Source organism: Diceros bicornis, chromosome 34 (genome assembly GCF_020826845.1).
Source record: "Diceros bicornis minor isolate mBicDic1 chromosome 34, mDicBic1.mat.cur, whole genome shotgun sequence".
Taxonomy (NCBI): Eukaryota; Metazoa; Chordata; class Mammalia; order Perissodactyla; family Rhinocerotidae; genus Diceros; species Diceros bicornis.
Window position 1 is genome coordinate 10545243 of NC_080773.1, and position 14644 is coordinate 10559886.

Here is a 14644-nt window from a genome sequence, read left to right on the forward strand (position 1 = left end):
AGACATGCATGGTCTAGCCGCTTGTTACCTCACTTCACCATTCTGTGCTGGCCACCTTCCTCACTCAGAGCTGTTGCACTTCGTTCAAATCTCTACTCCCAATGTCACTTCCGGAGACGACTTTCCTTACTCTCCTGTTTAAAATAATACCACCCACATCACTCTACATACACTTACTCTGCTTGCTTTTTCTTCATAGCATTTATGTCTCCCCAATATGTCTATTTAGTTATTTGTATGTGTCTGTCTCCTTCACTAGAATGTAAACATTTTGAGACAAGGACATCGTTTTGGTATGCTGTATGGTCACGACCTAGTACAGCACCTGGCACAGGGCAGCTTCTCAGTAAATTGCTGTATAAACAAACAGTTGGACGAAGGCAGGGCACAGGCAGGATGTCTGGTGAGCTGAGTGAACAAATGGTGAGAAGCCTGCCAATATGTAAAGGGGGAAGCAGGAGAGAAGACTAGAGGCTGTGTTGGGCCTGGTGCACAATGGCTGCAAAGGAATGCCAGAAAATACCTGCTTCAGTTCAAGGTTCTTGCCAGAGAGTTGAACTCTTATTTCTGTTCTTTCCTCCCAGTTCCAGACCTGGAACCCAGCTTACCTTCTCATGCTTCCTTTTCCATCTATACACTGACAATTCCCAAATTTACATCTTCATTCCAGGTCTCCCGACTTCCACGTCACAGAAACTACATACTTGCTAGATGCAATTGCTTGGGTGTCCCATAGGCACTTCCAACTCAGCATGTTCAAAACTATCTGCATCTACCACCCTCTTTCCCCAAAATAAAGCTGCCCTTTATCCATGCTCCCAGCCCCCAACACTGGCCCCAGGACTCACACAAGTGTCCAGTCCTGAAACCAAGAGTCCACATCTAGTTACACCCAATCAATCACCAATCTTGCTGATTCAACATTACATTTTGCAATTCATGTTTCCTGTATGCTAGGGCACCAGAACTATGCATAAACACAGGTGATCGGTGTGGTAGCCCACAGTGCATTATGCATTTGAATCTTCAATTTATGTGCTAGAAAAAGGTTGAGAATTGTGACACAAATCACTACCATAGCTTCAAAAAACCCAAATCCCATGTTGCTCCCCTGCTTAAAAACCATTAATGACTTCTGGTAGCCTACGGAAAACATAATTTCCCTACATTGAACATTTTCAGCAATCGAAGTTCTAGAATTTCTACATTGGAGGGGTTAAGGAGAGGCAATCTGGTTGAAATGGGGAAGATTGGAGGCTTGTCCAAAGCTGTGTTTCTAGCTAGTTTCACTTACATTTGTCTGTGTTTGGTGAACCTGGGGAGTGGTTGATGGTGATGCAGAATATGTAAGAAACAGGTCTCCTGCCCGTCACTGTCTTTCGGTGTGGCCATTGTTATTTGTTGTAACTCCAACATACTCTCTGCATGCCTCAGGCTCTGGCCACACTGAATTAATTGTTTCCTGGAATAAATGTTTTATTTTCCCTCCTCTAATCATTCCTTCATCTCCTGTTTGATATGTAAGGCTCTCTATCCCATCTCCATTTGACAGGAAAGTTTCAAAGTCACCCTCACACTATAGATAAAAATTATCTCAGAATAGATCTAAGACCTCAATGTAAGAGCTAAAATTATAAAACTCTTAGAAGAAAACATTGGAGTAAATCTTTGTGACCTGAATTAGGCAATAGTTTCTTAGATATGACACCAAAAGCTCAAGCAACCAAAGAAAAAATAGATAGATTGGACTTCATAAAAATTAAAAACTTTTGTGCTTCAAAGGACACTATCAAGAAGGTGAAAAGACAATCCACAGAATGGGGGAAAATATTTGCAAATCATAGATCTGATAAGAGACTTGTGTCCAGAATATATAAAGAACTCTTACACCTAACAATAAAAACACAAGTTAAATCGCCCAATTAAAAAATTGGTAAAGGATTTGTATAGACATTTCTCCAAGGATGATATACAAATGGCTAAATAAGCACAGAAAAAGATACTTAACATCATTAATCATTAGGGGACTGCAAATCAAAACCACAATGAGATATTACTTCATAGCTACTAGAATGACTGTAATTAAACAGATGGGCAATAACAAGTGTTAGTGAGGATGTGGAGAAATTGGAACCCTCATACATTGCTGGTGGGAATGTAAAATAGTGCAGCCTCTTTGGAAAATAGTTTGACAGTTCCTCAAAAAGTTGAACATAGAGTTATCATACAACATAACTGTTCCATTCTTAGGCGTATACTCAAGATAATTGAAAACACGTGTTCCCACAAAAAAACTTGTACATAGATGTTTATAGCAGCATTATTTATAATAGCCGGAGTGGAAACAACCCCAATATCCACTAACTGATGAATGGATAAACAAAATCTGGCATAGCCATACAATGGGATATTATTTAACCATAAGAAGAAATGAAGTACTGTTACATGCTACAACGTGGATGAACCTTAAAAATATCATGCTTATTGAAAGAAATCAGACCCAAAAGGCCACATGTTGTATGATTCCATTGGTATGAAATATCCAGAATGGGAAAATCCATAGAGACATAAAATAGATTAGTAGTTTAGTGGTTGCCAGAAGCTGGGAGGTAGGAGTGTGGAGTAGGAATGGGGAGTGACTGTTAGTGGGTGCAGAGTTTCTTTCTGGGGTGATGAAAATGTCTCAAATTAGATAGTGCTGATGGTCATATTGTATTATAAATATGCTAAAAACCACTAAATTATACACTTTAACTTTTTTTTTTTTTTGGTGAGGAAGATTGGCCCTGAGCTAACATCCTTTGTCAGTCTTCCTCTTTTTGCTGATGAAGATTAGCCCTGAGCTAACATCTGTGCCCATCTTCCTCTATTTTGTATGTGGGATGCCGCCACAGTGTGGCTTGATGTGTGGTGCGTAGGTCTGCACCTGGGATTTGAAGCTGGAAACCCTGGGCCACCGAAGCAGAGAGCACAAACTTAACCACTATGACACCAGGGTGGCCCTGTAAATTATACACTTTAAAAGGATGAATTTTATGGTATGTGAATTGTATCATGTTAAAAAATATTTAAAGTCTCCTCATATTATGACCCTATAAACTAAGGTTATATGGCAACATGGGCACACGCTTATAAGATAGTATTTAAATTAAAAAGCTGAATACAAAATTGTATGAGTATAAAGACTTTTTTGAAAGAAAAAAACAGGCAACGTGAAAATAAAGCAGGAAAGTAATAACTTCCAAATGTTCTTGTATCCAGGTATTAGATATAAGATTTTATGGTAATTTTTTCTCTCTGTGTTAGCTATTTGTTCTGGTTATCTATTGCTGTGTAACAAACCACCCCCAAATTCAATAATTTAGAACTATTATTTTATTATGTCTCATAATTTTATGAATCAGGAAATTGAGCAAGGCTTGACTGAGCAATTCTATTCCATGTAGCATCAACTGGGATAATTTGGTGGCAGCTTGCCTGGTCTAGAGGTAAAAGATGGCTTCACTCACATGACTGTTTGGCAAGAACAGCTAGAACGCTGGGACTTTTACGACCCTGTGAAGCTACCTTACCACTTTAACTGTCAATTTTTGTGCCAGTGTTAATTTGAGTCTCTCTTAACTAGCAGCCAAATGCATGTCCTAAATGATGCAAAAAGGAAGGCAACTAACATCTACTGAAGGCCAACTTTGTGCCAGGTATTGGGTCAGTCATTTCACATACATTGGAGGTGCCACATCTTACATAGTGTTGAGTTCTAAACCTAGGGTGTGTATTACTTGGTTCTTCTCAAAAGTAAATGCTGAGACAGTTAGGAGCGAAAGAGGCTTATTGGAGGTAATGCCTGTGGCAGATAGAAGGGAAAAGAAGCAGGATTGAGCAGGGAGAGCCTCAGACTATATTGCAGATCTGACAAAGTCTCTGCCAACCTAACAGGGAGTCCTGGAGCAGAGATTACTCTTTAGAACAGACCCACATCAGGCAGAAATTGTCAGGCCCTAGTACCCCTGCTGTGCTCTGTCATTGGCTGGCACTGCCCAGAAAGAGCACTGACTTGGATTGAAAGCTGTCAGCTAACTGCACTCCAGCAGCATAGAAAGTTCTTTCTTGAAGTGAATAAACATTAGGTAGAGTCAACAGTACCCTAAAGTCTTATCCTGCAATCACATCTTGCTTTATCAAGTGTTGGTGCACTTTTTCCCCGGATTAATGAGCTTCTCTTTTATGAAACTTTACATTCTTAGAGAACTTTTGAGATTTTCTATTTCCTCTATCAGTTTCATTAAGCTGTGTTTTTCAAGGAATTTTCCCATTTGATCTAAGTTGTGAAATGTATTGGCATAAACTTGTTCATAATATCCTGTTAATATCCTTTTAGCATCTGTAGGCTCTGTAGTGATGTTTCCCCTATAATTTGCATCTTCCTTCTTTTTTCCCTTTATCAGTCTTGCTAGGGGTTTATCAGTTTTATTAATCTTTTCAAAGAACCAGATTTGGTTTTGTTAATTTTATCTATATTTGTTTGCTATTTCATTGACTTCCGCTGTTATCTTCATTATTTCCCTCCTTCTACTTATTTTAGGTTTAATTTGCTCTTCTTTTCCCAGTTCTTAAGGTAGAAGCTTAAATTATAGATGTTAAACCATTCTTCTTTTATAGCATGAGCATTTAAACCTATACATTTCCTTCTAAGCACTATTTTAGTTGCATCCCACACAATTTAATCTGTATCATTTCTATTATTATTCAGTTAGAAATATTTCCTAATTTCCTATTGTGATTTCTTCTTAGATCCATAAGTTATTTCAAAGTGTGCGGCATAATTCCCAAACTTTGGAGAATTTTCTAGTTGTCCTTTGTTAGTAATTTCTCATTTATTTCCATCATGGTCAGAGAATATGTTCTGCATGCAATCCTTTGAATTTTCTGAGACCTGTTTTACAGCTCGATACCTTGATGAATGTTTCATGTGCTCTTGAAAATAATGTGTATTCTGTACTTATTGGGTCTAGTGTTCTATAAATGGTAACTCAAGCTAGTTGGTAGTGTTCTTCAAATCTTCCGAATTTTTTTGTCTGTTCTTTCTTTCAGTTATGAATGAAGTATGTTAAAAAATCTCTATGATTATGGATTTATCTATTTCTCTTCTTATGTCTATCAATTTTTGCTTCATTTATGTTATTAGGTGCACGTAGTTTGGATTATTACTCTCTCCTGTTGAATCAACCATTTTATCATTATGAAATGTCTTTCTCTCTGGTCCTTGTCTTGAAATCTACTTTGCCTGATACTAATACAGCCATAACTGCTTTCTTATGACTAGTGTTTGCTTAGTATATCTTTTAAATCCTTTTACTTTCACCTATCTGTATCCTTTTATTTGTTTATTTATTTATTTATTTATTTATTTATTGTATCCTTTTATTTATAATGTGTGCTTTGTAATAGCATATAATTAAATGTGTTTTTATTCAATTTGACAAGTTCTAACTTTTACTTGGAGCATTTAGTCCATTTATGTTTAATATAATTACTGATATGGTTAGGTTTTAAGTTTAACATCCTGTTATTTGTTTTCTATTGTTATATCTTCTTTTTGTTTCTTTATTCCTTCATTTTTGCTTTCTTTTGTATTAATCAAATATTTTTTATTATTCCATTTTTTTCCTTCTCTTTTGGATTTTTAGCTCTACCTTTTTGCAGTTATGTTGGTGGTTGCCCTAGAGATTATAAAATGCACTTATAGGGGGCCGGCCCTGTAGCATAGTGGTTAAGTGCACATGCTCCACTGCTGGCAGCCGGGGTTCAGATCCCGGGGGCTCACCGAGGCACCGCTTGTCAGGCCATGCTGTGGCGGCGTCCCATATAAAGTGAAGGAAGATGGGCACGGATGTTAGCCCAGGGCCAGTCTTCCTCAGCAAAAAGAGGAGGATTAGCGTGGATGTTAGCTCAGGGCTGATTTTCCTCCCCCACAAAAAAATAAATAAAATGCACTTATAATTTACTATAGTCTAGACTGAATTAGCTTTTCACTATTTTGTGAACAATGTAGGAACCTGAAAACAATATAATTCTATTTACATCCTCCCTTTGTGCTATTGTTGTCATATATTTTACTTCTACATATATTATAAGCCCCCACAAGATATTATTGCTTTTCTTTAAAAGAGCCAATATATTTTTCATACAATTTTTAAAATAGCCTTTTATGTTTAGCCACATAGTTATCCTTTATTGTTATTCCCCTGAGTGTGATGAGTCTTTTTCTCTGGCTGAATTATGGTATCTGTGGTTTTCAGAAGTTTGCCTATGATGTCTTTAGGTATGGTCTTCTTTATGTTTTTTTTTGCTGGCTTGGAGTTTGCTGTACTTATTGGATCTATCGGTTGATATTTTTCATTAATTTTGGAAAGATTTCAGTAATTTGCTCTTCTTGTTTTATTTCTTCTGTCCCACACTCTCTTTTTTTTTCCCTTGTGGGTCTCTAATTACACATATATTAGACTTTTTGATAGTGTCCTACATGTCTCTCTTGCTCTGTTCTGTTTCCTTTTTCTTTTTTTTTTTTCTTCTTTGCTTCTTTTTGGGTAATTTCTATTGACCTGTTTTTTAGTTCACATATCCTTTCTTCTGCTATTCCCAATCAGCTATTCATCCCGTCCAGTATTGTCTTTTTCGGTTCTAGAATGTTTATTTGGATCTTCTTAAGAGCATCTATTTTTCTGTTGATAATCTGCATCTTCTTATCCACTCTGTCCATCTTATGCTCTGATTTCTCTAACATAATAGTTGTCTTAAAATCCTTTTCTGCTAATTCCAGAATCTGGGTCATACGAGGATCTGCCTCTATTGATTGTTTTTTTCTCTTGATTATGGGTCACATTTCCCTGCTTCTTTGCATCTGATAATTTTTTATTGTATATGTGGACATTGTATTTAAAAGAACCAAAGTGACTGCAGCAAATATTTTTTCCCCAGAGAGAATAAACCTTTTCCTCTGTCAGTGTTCTAGGATGAGTGGCTGATCACTCAGATCCAATTAAGAGCTGAGCTTAATTAGGGCTGGATTACAGCTTTAATTAGTTTCAGTTCATCTGGGCTTCAAATTTCTTAAGGGCAAGATATGATCTATGTGTCTTAGGGGCCCCTCCTTCTAGTGGGGCTTAGACCCAATCATTGGGAATTGATGGAAATCTCTGCCTTTCAGTCCAGGCCCTAGCCTCCTGCACTGCCACTCATTTAATCAAAGAGGAGGACTAGCTCTGTGTTTTGGATTCTTATATATTCTTATCTGTGGCTCTAGCCCATAGAGATGTTTAAAGTATCAGTGGTTTCTTCTTAGTCAAGCAGAGCCCTCTGATTGTGGCAGGCCCTATCATCTGCCTGCCTGTGTCCAGACTTGGCAAATGCCCCCAGTAGCCACTAATCTCTTCTCACCTCTGAAATCTTGTCCCCCTTCTCCAGAGTTTAGTTCCTTTAGACTAATTTGTGATATTTGTAAAAACAAATATGATATTTTACTTTATCCATTTTTTCCCTATCTTTACAGCGGAAGTAGTGGTCTGTTGTGACCTTTCACAGCCTAATTAGAGGTGGAGTTTGGCAGATTTTTTAGCCATATTTGTATCCACTAAGGATATGTCCATTAAATCCTTAGGGAGGCCCTCACAGCCACTTTTTCCTCCAGAGTTGGGATAGACTGCTAGTACTTCAGCTAAATAACCTATGGCGGGCCTGCCCCGTGGCTTAGTGGTTAAAGTGTGTGCGCTCTGCTACTGGTGGCCCCGGGTTTGGATCCCGGGAGCGCACCAACGCACTGCTTCTCCGGCCATGCTGAGGCCACGTCCCACATACAGCGACTAGAAGGATGTGCAACTATGACGTACAACTATCTACTGGCGCTTTGGGGAGAAAAAGGGAAAAAAAAAAAGGAGGAGGATTGGCAATAGATGTTAGCTCAGAGCCGGTCTTCCTCAGCAAAAATAGGAGGATTAGCACGGATGTTAGCTCAGGGCTGATCTTCCTCATACACACAAAAAAATAATAATAAACCTATGGCATTGTTGGCTTGCACTTAAGGATTACGTTTTTTGGAAACTACGTCCCTTCAAACACCAGAACCACTCTCAGTACAGTGAGATGCTCATTTTATGAGAGACACACTGAAACTGAGACTAATTAATGGTGCTATGGAGGATGTCTCCCATCTCATATTTGCTCAGGGGTGCATGCGCATTGGGTGGAATTGTTACTGATTTCTGTCTCTCTCACTTGCTCTTTTCAGAGCATGATCGTGGAATTTACATAGTTAAATGCACAGATGATACATTGTCATTGTTTGCTGCCTTTTAATTAACAGTAGCCTTCTGAGTTACATGTTTTTATTCCTAACTTTAAAATGAGGAAACTGAGGTTTAGCGAGGTCAAGTAACTTAGATCCAGGATTAAGGTGAGAATCATGGGGCCAGCCCCGTGGCTTAGCGGTTAAGTGCGCGCACTCCGCTACTGGCGGCCCCAGTTTGGATCCCGGGCTTGCACCGACATACCGCTTCTCTGGCCATGCAGAGGCCACGTCCCACATACAGCAACTAGAAGGATGTGCAACTATGACATACAACTATCTACTGGGGCTTTGGGGGGAAAAAAGGAGGATTGGCAATAGACATTAGCTCAGAGCTGGTTTTCCTCAGCAAAAAGAAAAAAAAAAAAGAGGAGGATTAGCATGGATGTTAGCTCAGGCCTGATCTTCCTCACACACACACACACACAAAAGGTGAGAATCATGGATTTCAACCAAGTCTGTATGATTCCATTATATATGTGCATTACACTATGCTAGAATGGCAAAGAGAATTTTTCATCAAGTGACAACTCAAGCAGATGACACTGCTTGCCTGGAGATTTGTGTTGAAAACTCTGAGGTTGAGTCTGAGACCATCAGGACTTTGTGCTATGATCAGTTATCAGCATCTTCAGTGGACAGAGAGTGGAAGAGGGGTGAAACCAGTTCCCAGTCTCTACCTATACCGTCTCCCTCCTAGTGTATGCAGTGAGAGTATGTATGGTCAAGTGCTTTGTAAACTTAATAGCACTATATAATTAGTTATATTATTCTTACTATTACTCAAATATTTGTCCAATGACCTTAACAACAAACAATAGAAATAGGTAAGAAGTGTATGTTATTGGAAAGTGAGCAAAATCATGGAAATTATCTCATAATTACAGCCTAATAAAAATATCGTAAATTCTATAATGAATTTATTTATGGAAAAATCTTTCTAAAATGCAAATCTGATGATGCCAGACCTGGCCCTTAAGCACCCCCCTGAAGCCTTCAATGGCTTCTCGTCACCCTATGTTCTTCGAATAACCTTCAGTCTGTTGTTTAAAAAACCCTGTGTGAATTGACTCCTGCTTAACCCTCCCATCTCACCTCTTGCCACTCGCCTTTATTGTCCCCCATTCTCTCCACTTTCAGCCTTTGATCCCCATTCCAGAAGCCATATTAAACTTCTCTCAGATTCTCCCTCTCCAGCCTTCCCACTGCAGATCTGTCTAAATATCACTTCAGTCCAGGAGCCTTCCCATTGCTGTCCTGAGAGCTGCCATCTGAGATAGTTGCTCTCCGACACGATCCTATCCAACCTGTACTAACTCTGCCTTTGCACTAATCATATTGTAGTGCAGTTGCCTATTTACTTATCCATACTCCCTGGGCATGACTCTCAAGGACCTGGTCATGGAGGGTGCTACCTCCCCAGGTTGGGCATACCAGTTTCCGGGCTTCTTCCTCCTCAGACATGGGTGATGACACTTCCCAGAAGCCCTCCAGGACCAAGGGCTCTTTCCTCAGTAGTTGTCCCCTTGACAGAGTCTTGGCCCAGGTGGCAGGGACGGCCAGCCCCCTTTTGACAAGGCAGGCAAGCCCGATGGTGCTCCTCTCCCTCTGCCTTGCATCTGTGCACTCAGGCAGAGGGCCAGGAGAGGGCTTTTCTCAGCGCTTAGTTGTGTATTTCTCTCAAGACGAGTGCCATCGGGCCGGCCTGGTGGCGCAAGCGGTTGAGTGCGCGGGCTCCACTTCAGTGGCCCGGGGTTCGCAGGTTTGGATCCCGGGCGCGCACCAATGCACCGCTTGTCAAGCCATGCAGTCGCGGCATCCCATATAAAGTAAGATAGGCATGGATGTCACCCAGGGCCAATCTTTCTCAGCAAAAAGAGGAGGATTGGTATCAGATGTTAGCTCAGGGCTGATCTTCCTCACAAAAAAAAAAAAAAAGAAAAGAAAAGACGAGTGCCCTAGAAAGAGGAAAAGCATGGAAAGCTGTCCTGAATCCAGAGAAGAAGGTGGGACCTGCTGATGGAGGAGCCTGCCCGGTGTGTTCCCCATTCCCTAGGTGGCCTGCCTAGTGTGGCCACACTCCTTTGGCAAATCTTTCTCAGCCTTCTGTCTTGACAAGGTTTCTCCTCCTCCTGGAGGGAAAGATTCAAGTGGTGATGTGACACTGTGTTTTGTCACGGAAGAAATGAGACCTGGGTGGATCCAGCTGGCAGAGAGATAGCCTTGATCTCCTCCCCAGATCAGAGGTGGCAAACAGTGCCAGACCATGACTTACAAAGAGCAGAAGCAACAACCTGAGCAGGAGGGTTTAAGAGGAGGTGAGGCACAGCTGAAGGAAAAGTGAACCAAGTGCCATACAACACGTGCACCCTAGACTAGGATGAGAGAACCGCGGAAAAGAATGAGGAGCAAACACAAGCAGAGACAACAGAATGATCAAGTTGGACAGGTGTAGATTTGGGATCCGGCAAGGAAAGAGGAAGAGAAAGACTGAATGTCTCTTAGGCCGTATTTGGAGATTCCAAGAGTGACAATGACCCCAAGCCATGCTTTGGCCCGCAAGAAGAACCCCCAGAGGCACGACGATCAAGAATATCCTATCCAGGACCAAAAGAGGAAATGTACTAAGTGCTAACCCAGGATCTGAGAAGCTTGGAGACAGGGCGAAAAAGAAAAAGAAAAAACAGAGAGCGATAGGCAGACAGAGCATTTTCCAAGGAAGAATCCTTGCCCTGAAGACCCCCTACTCCCAACCCCCGGGGACCGACTTCCTAGTAAAGAGAGTGGAAGCCAGGAGGTGAAGTGTTGCTAGGCCAAAACAGACAGCCCAACTGGCAGTGGGCCAGTGGTGAATTGGCCATAAAGTCTGCAGTTGAGTTGATCCTGCCGTCCCAAAGCGACTCTCCTCTTCTTGATCATGGTACTAGGATTAGGGAAGATGGGAGCATGGGGGAAGGGGGGTGGTAGGGTGGCACTGGATTCATGAGCACCTTCTCTGAGCTCTTTTGCTATTAATCCTCCAAGTGTAAATGGAGTTCCTGATCAGGTCTTTCTGTGTTCTTGTGTTTGGAAAGGTGTCTCTCAGGATGGAGAGGGGCTTCTTATAGCTGCCGGTCCGAAGCCATCGCCAAGCCAGGCACACCTTAAGAAAACCCAGAAGAGACTTCCAGGAGGAAAAGAAACAATTCACACTCAGCCACACAGCAGAAACAGAGCTACACAGCTGCAAGGTCCCTGGGAGGAATGAGGTCTGTAGGATGCCCAGGCCTGGCAGGTAAGCCTCATCCCTCCGGTGGGTCATGCAGTTCCATGGGCTCAGCCTGTGGCTCCAGGTGCTGAAGCCCCAGAGCAAGCAAAGCCACTCAGAAGCACACAGGCAGTCCCCTCTTGGGGTCACAGGGCAGATCCCTTTAGGGAGAGTTCCAGGCACACTCTCAAGGCTGGCTTGAAGAAGGAATACTACCCCCTGGCTCCTGATGCTGCTTAGTCAGCCAGGCGCCTGCCCGGCCTTCCTTCGCTCTCGGAAGCCCCAAGCACCCATTCATCCATCTATTCATCTTCCCTTCCTTTCTTCCTTCCATCTATCCATTCATCCATTCATCAGCAGGACCCACTGGAAGACACAGGCCACAGCCCCCGACTAGAGCATGGACCACGATCTGTACCTGCACATGCCCACCACCAGATGGCGTTTCTGCTCCCTCAGAACCTAGAGGATACGTCGCTTAGAAACCGTGGCGGTCGTTGTGAGGCCAGAGGCAGTGGTTGCCCGCGCATGAGTAGTTTGAGGGCTGGCTTCAACTCCAGGAAGCTGGGCTCCCGGAGGGTGGGTAAAGGAGGAAGGATGGGAGAGGGTTGAGGTGGGAGAGCTCGCCCACCTTCCTCTCCTGAGGTTCCCTGAGATCCCTGACCTCTGGTTCGATGCCGCCCTCTCCGTTCCTGTGGTGGTGGCTGGACTCGGTGGTAAGAGGCAGGTACGTTGGGCACCTCTGTATCCCCAAATCCTGACCTGGGTGGGTGGGATTGGGGGATTGGGTCAGATTGGGGGGGATGAAATCTGGTGAGGCAGGGCCCATAAAGATCCCTGAGACCTGCTGGTAGTGACTGTCATGTCAACTGAAAATCCATTTTCCATGAGACCCGTACCTCCTCTAGATGTGGGCAGAGGAGGCCCATGCCCTGGTGCCACACCCCAGGGGTCCCTGCCTCTCCCAAGGCCTTCCAGGAAACTATTGCCAGCCCCCCTCCCCTTCTGTCCCTTTCCCCACCTTCGTCCACCTCCCGGCACCCCCCCCCTTACCATGCTTAGGGTACCTGGGCAATGGCCATGGAGGATGCTATCTCCTGGGTAGTGCACACCAGTTACCTGGCACCCTCCTCCTTGGACAGGAGTGATACTTCCCGGAGGCCATATCCCACGGCTCTTTTCTCCATAGTTGTCCCCCTGACAGGTTCTTGCCCCAGTTGGCAGGGACTGCCAGCCTCCCTTTGACAAAGCAGGCAAATCATATGATTCTCCACTCTCTCTACCCTTCATCTGTGTCTTCGGGGAGAGGGCCGTGGAATACCTCCCTTTGACGTGGGTAGAGGAGGCCTCTTCCTGGATGCACATTTTAGGGGAATCTGTCCTTTCCTGTGCGTCTCTGGAAATGTTGGATGTTCCTCCTCATGTCCATAGGCCTGGCCAAGTTGAGCCTGGCCACGGAGGGCGCTACCTGAAGTATGGGCAGCAGTTTTGGCAGGCACTTTCCTATTTTTCCAGGGTCTGTTCTATCTCCTAGAAGCTCCTGCAGCCAGGCCTCTTTTCCTATTATCAGCTATTGTTAGAGTCTATCTTCAGATAGCTGTACCCCTGAGTGTCGTTTTAAAAAGGAGAAAAGACAGATGTTACGAATGTCCCTGTTACCTGCATGTGTTTACATAACGAGTTGACTAGGTTCTGACTTTCTCTTAAATGGTTCTTAGCAACCTCTGCAGTCTCCTAAGCCATCTCTCCCTTAGCTGGTCAGATATTCTCCATGAGAAATGCCCTTGGCATCTGGAAGAATGGCTGCCACCTACATAAAGGGCACATTCTGGGGTACTGGAATTTCCTCCTGAAATGAAGGAAATTCCATATGCTGTTTGGTTTTCCCTGGCTTACTTGTATTTCTCACTGACCTGTGCTTTCCTTCTTCCATGCACTTGCTCCCTGATAGAGTTCATAAGCCTTTCATTTCACTGATTTAGGGGGGTGGAAGGCAGTGAAGAAGGACTGGTGGAGTCAGACCCTTTCCACTGCCTCCTACCTACGATTTACATATTCCTTTGGCAAGTCTTGAGGTGTTTGTGTTTAGTGGAGTTTTTTGCTCTGTAGGAAATATTAAAACTTTTATTTTACACATTATCTTTTACAGAAGAATTAGGCTTGGATAGAATTAGATTCCATATATGTATTTGATCTTGAAGATGTATTTTTTTTTTTGGTGAGGAAGATCAGCCCTGAGCTAACATCCATGCTAATCCTCCTCTTTTTGCTGAGGAAGATCAGCTCTGAGCTAACATCTATTGCCAATCCTCCTCCTTTTTTTTTTTCCCCAAAGCCCCAGTAGATAGTTGTATGTCATAGTTGCACATCCTTCTAGTTGCTGTATGTGGGGCGCTGCCTCAGCATGGCCGGAGAAGCGGTGCGTCGGTGCGCACCTGGGATCCAAACCCAGGCCGCTGGTAGCAGAGCGCGCGCACTTAACCGCTAAGCCACGGGGCCGGCCCTGAAGATGTATTTTTAAAACAAGGTGTCAACCTTCAAAAAGAGAAACCAGTTTAAGAGCCAAAGCATTTATTTGGGATCAAAGAATTGCAATTTGGGGAGTACAGATTCAGGTAGAAACCTAAATAGTATCCCACTAGGGAGTAAAAGTCAGGGGCTTTTAAAGGCAAAGAAAAAAGGTTGCGTTACAAAGAATTTTAATTGCAGTTGGAGGCAGAATCTAGTCTTGGCTAAATGTTGGTTGATGGTTGATTCTATCTTCAGAAAGTCCTCAATCCTCAGTCTTTGTGATCATAATGTCTATTCTCCTGTTAACTTCTCAAACAGTTGCTCATAAAACAACTGCCATTTTGGCCTAGTCCAAGGTTCAAGACAGCAAAGCAGTTTATCTGGAAAGGCAGCTCCAAATCCATTTTAAAATGGCTCCACTAAAGTCAGTTTTGACAAAGGCGAAGTAGAAGCTATTTGTTCTAGTCATTAAGTGGGCAGAATTTGCAGTAAGAGAATATCAGGGTTGAGTATTGAATATTTTTTAACAGAGTTTTAGGTTAAAA

At 42.8% G+C, this 14644-nt stretch overlaps 1 long non-coding RNA gene across 1 annotated transcript in view; it reads left to right on the forward strand.

Annotated features, from left to right (window-relative positions):
• Positions 1-12213: 12213 nt before the first annotated feature.
• Positions 12214-14644, forward strand: part of LOC131396773 (uncharacterized) — a 49036-nt gene continuing 46605 nt past the window's right edge. Inside the window, exon 1 of the long non-coding RNA XR_009216681.1 lies at positions 12214-12315. This is a non-coding gene — a long non-coding RNA (uncharacterized LOC131396773). The remainder of the gene's footprint in view (positions 12316-14644) is intronic.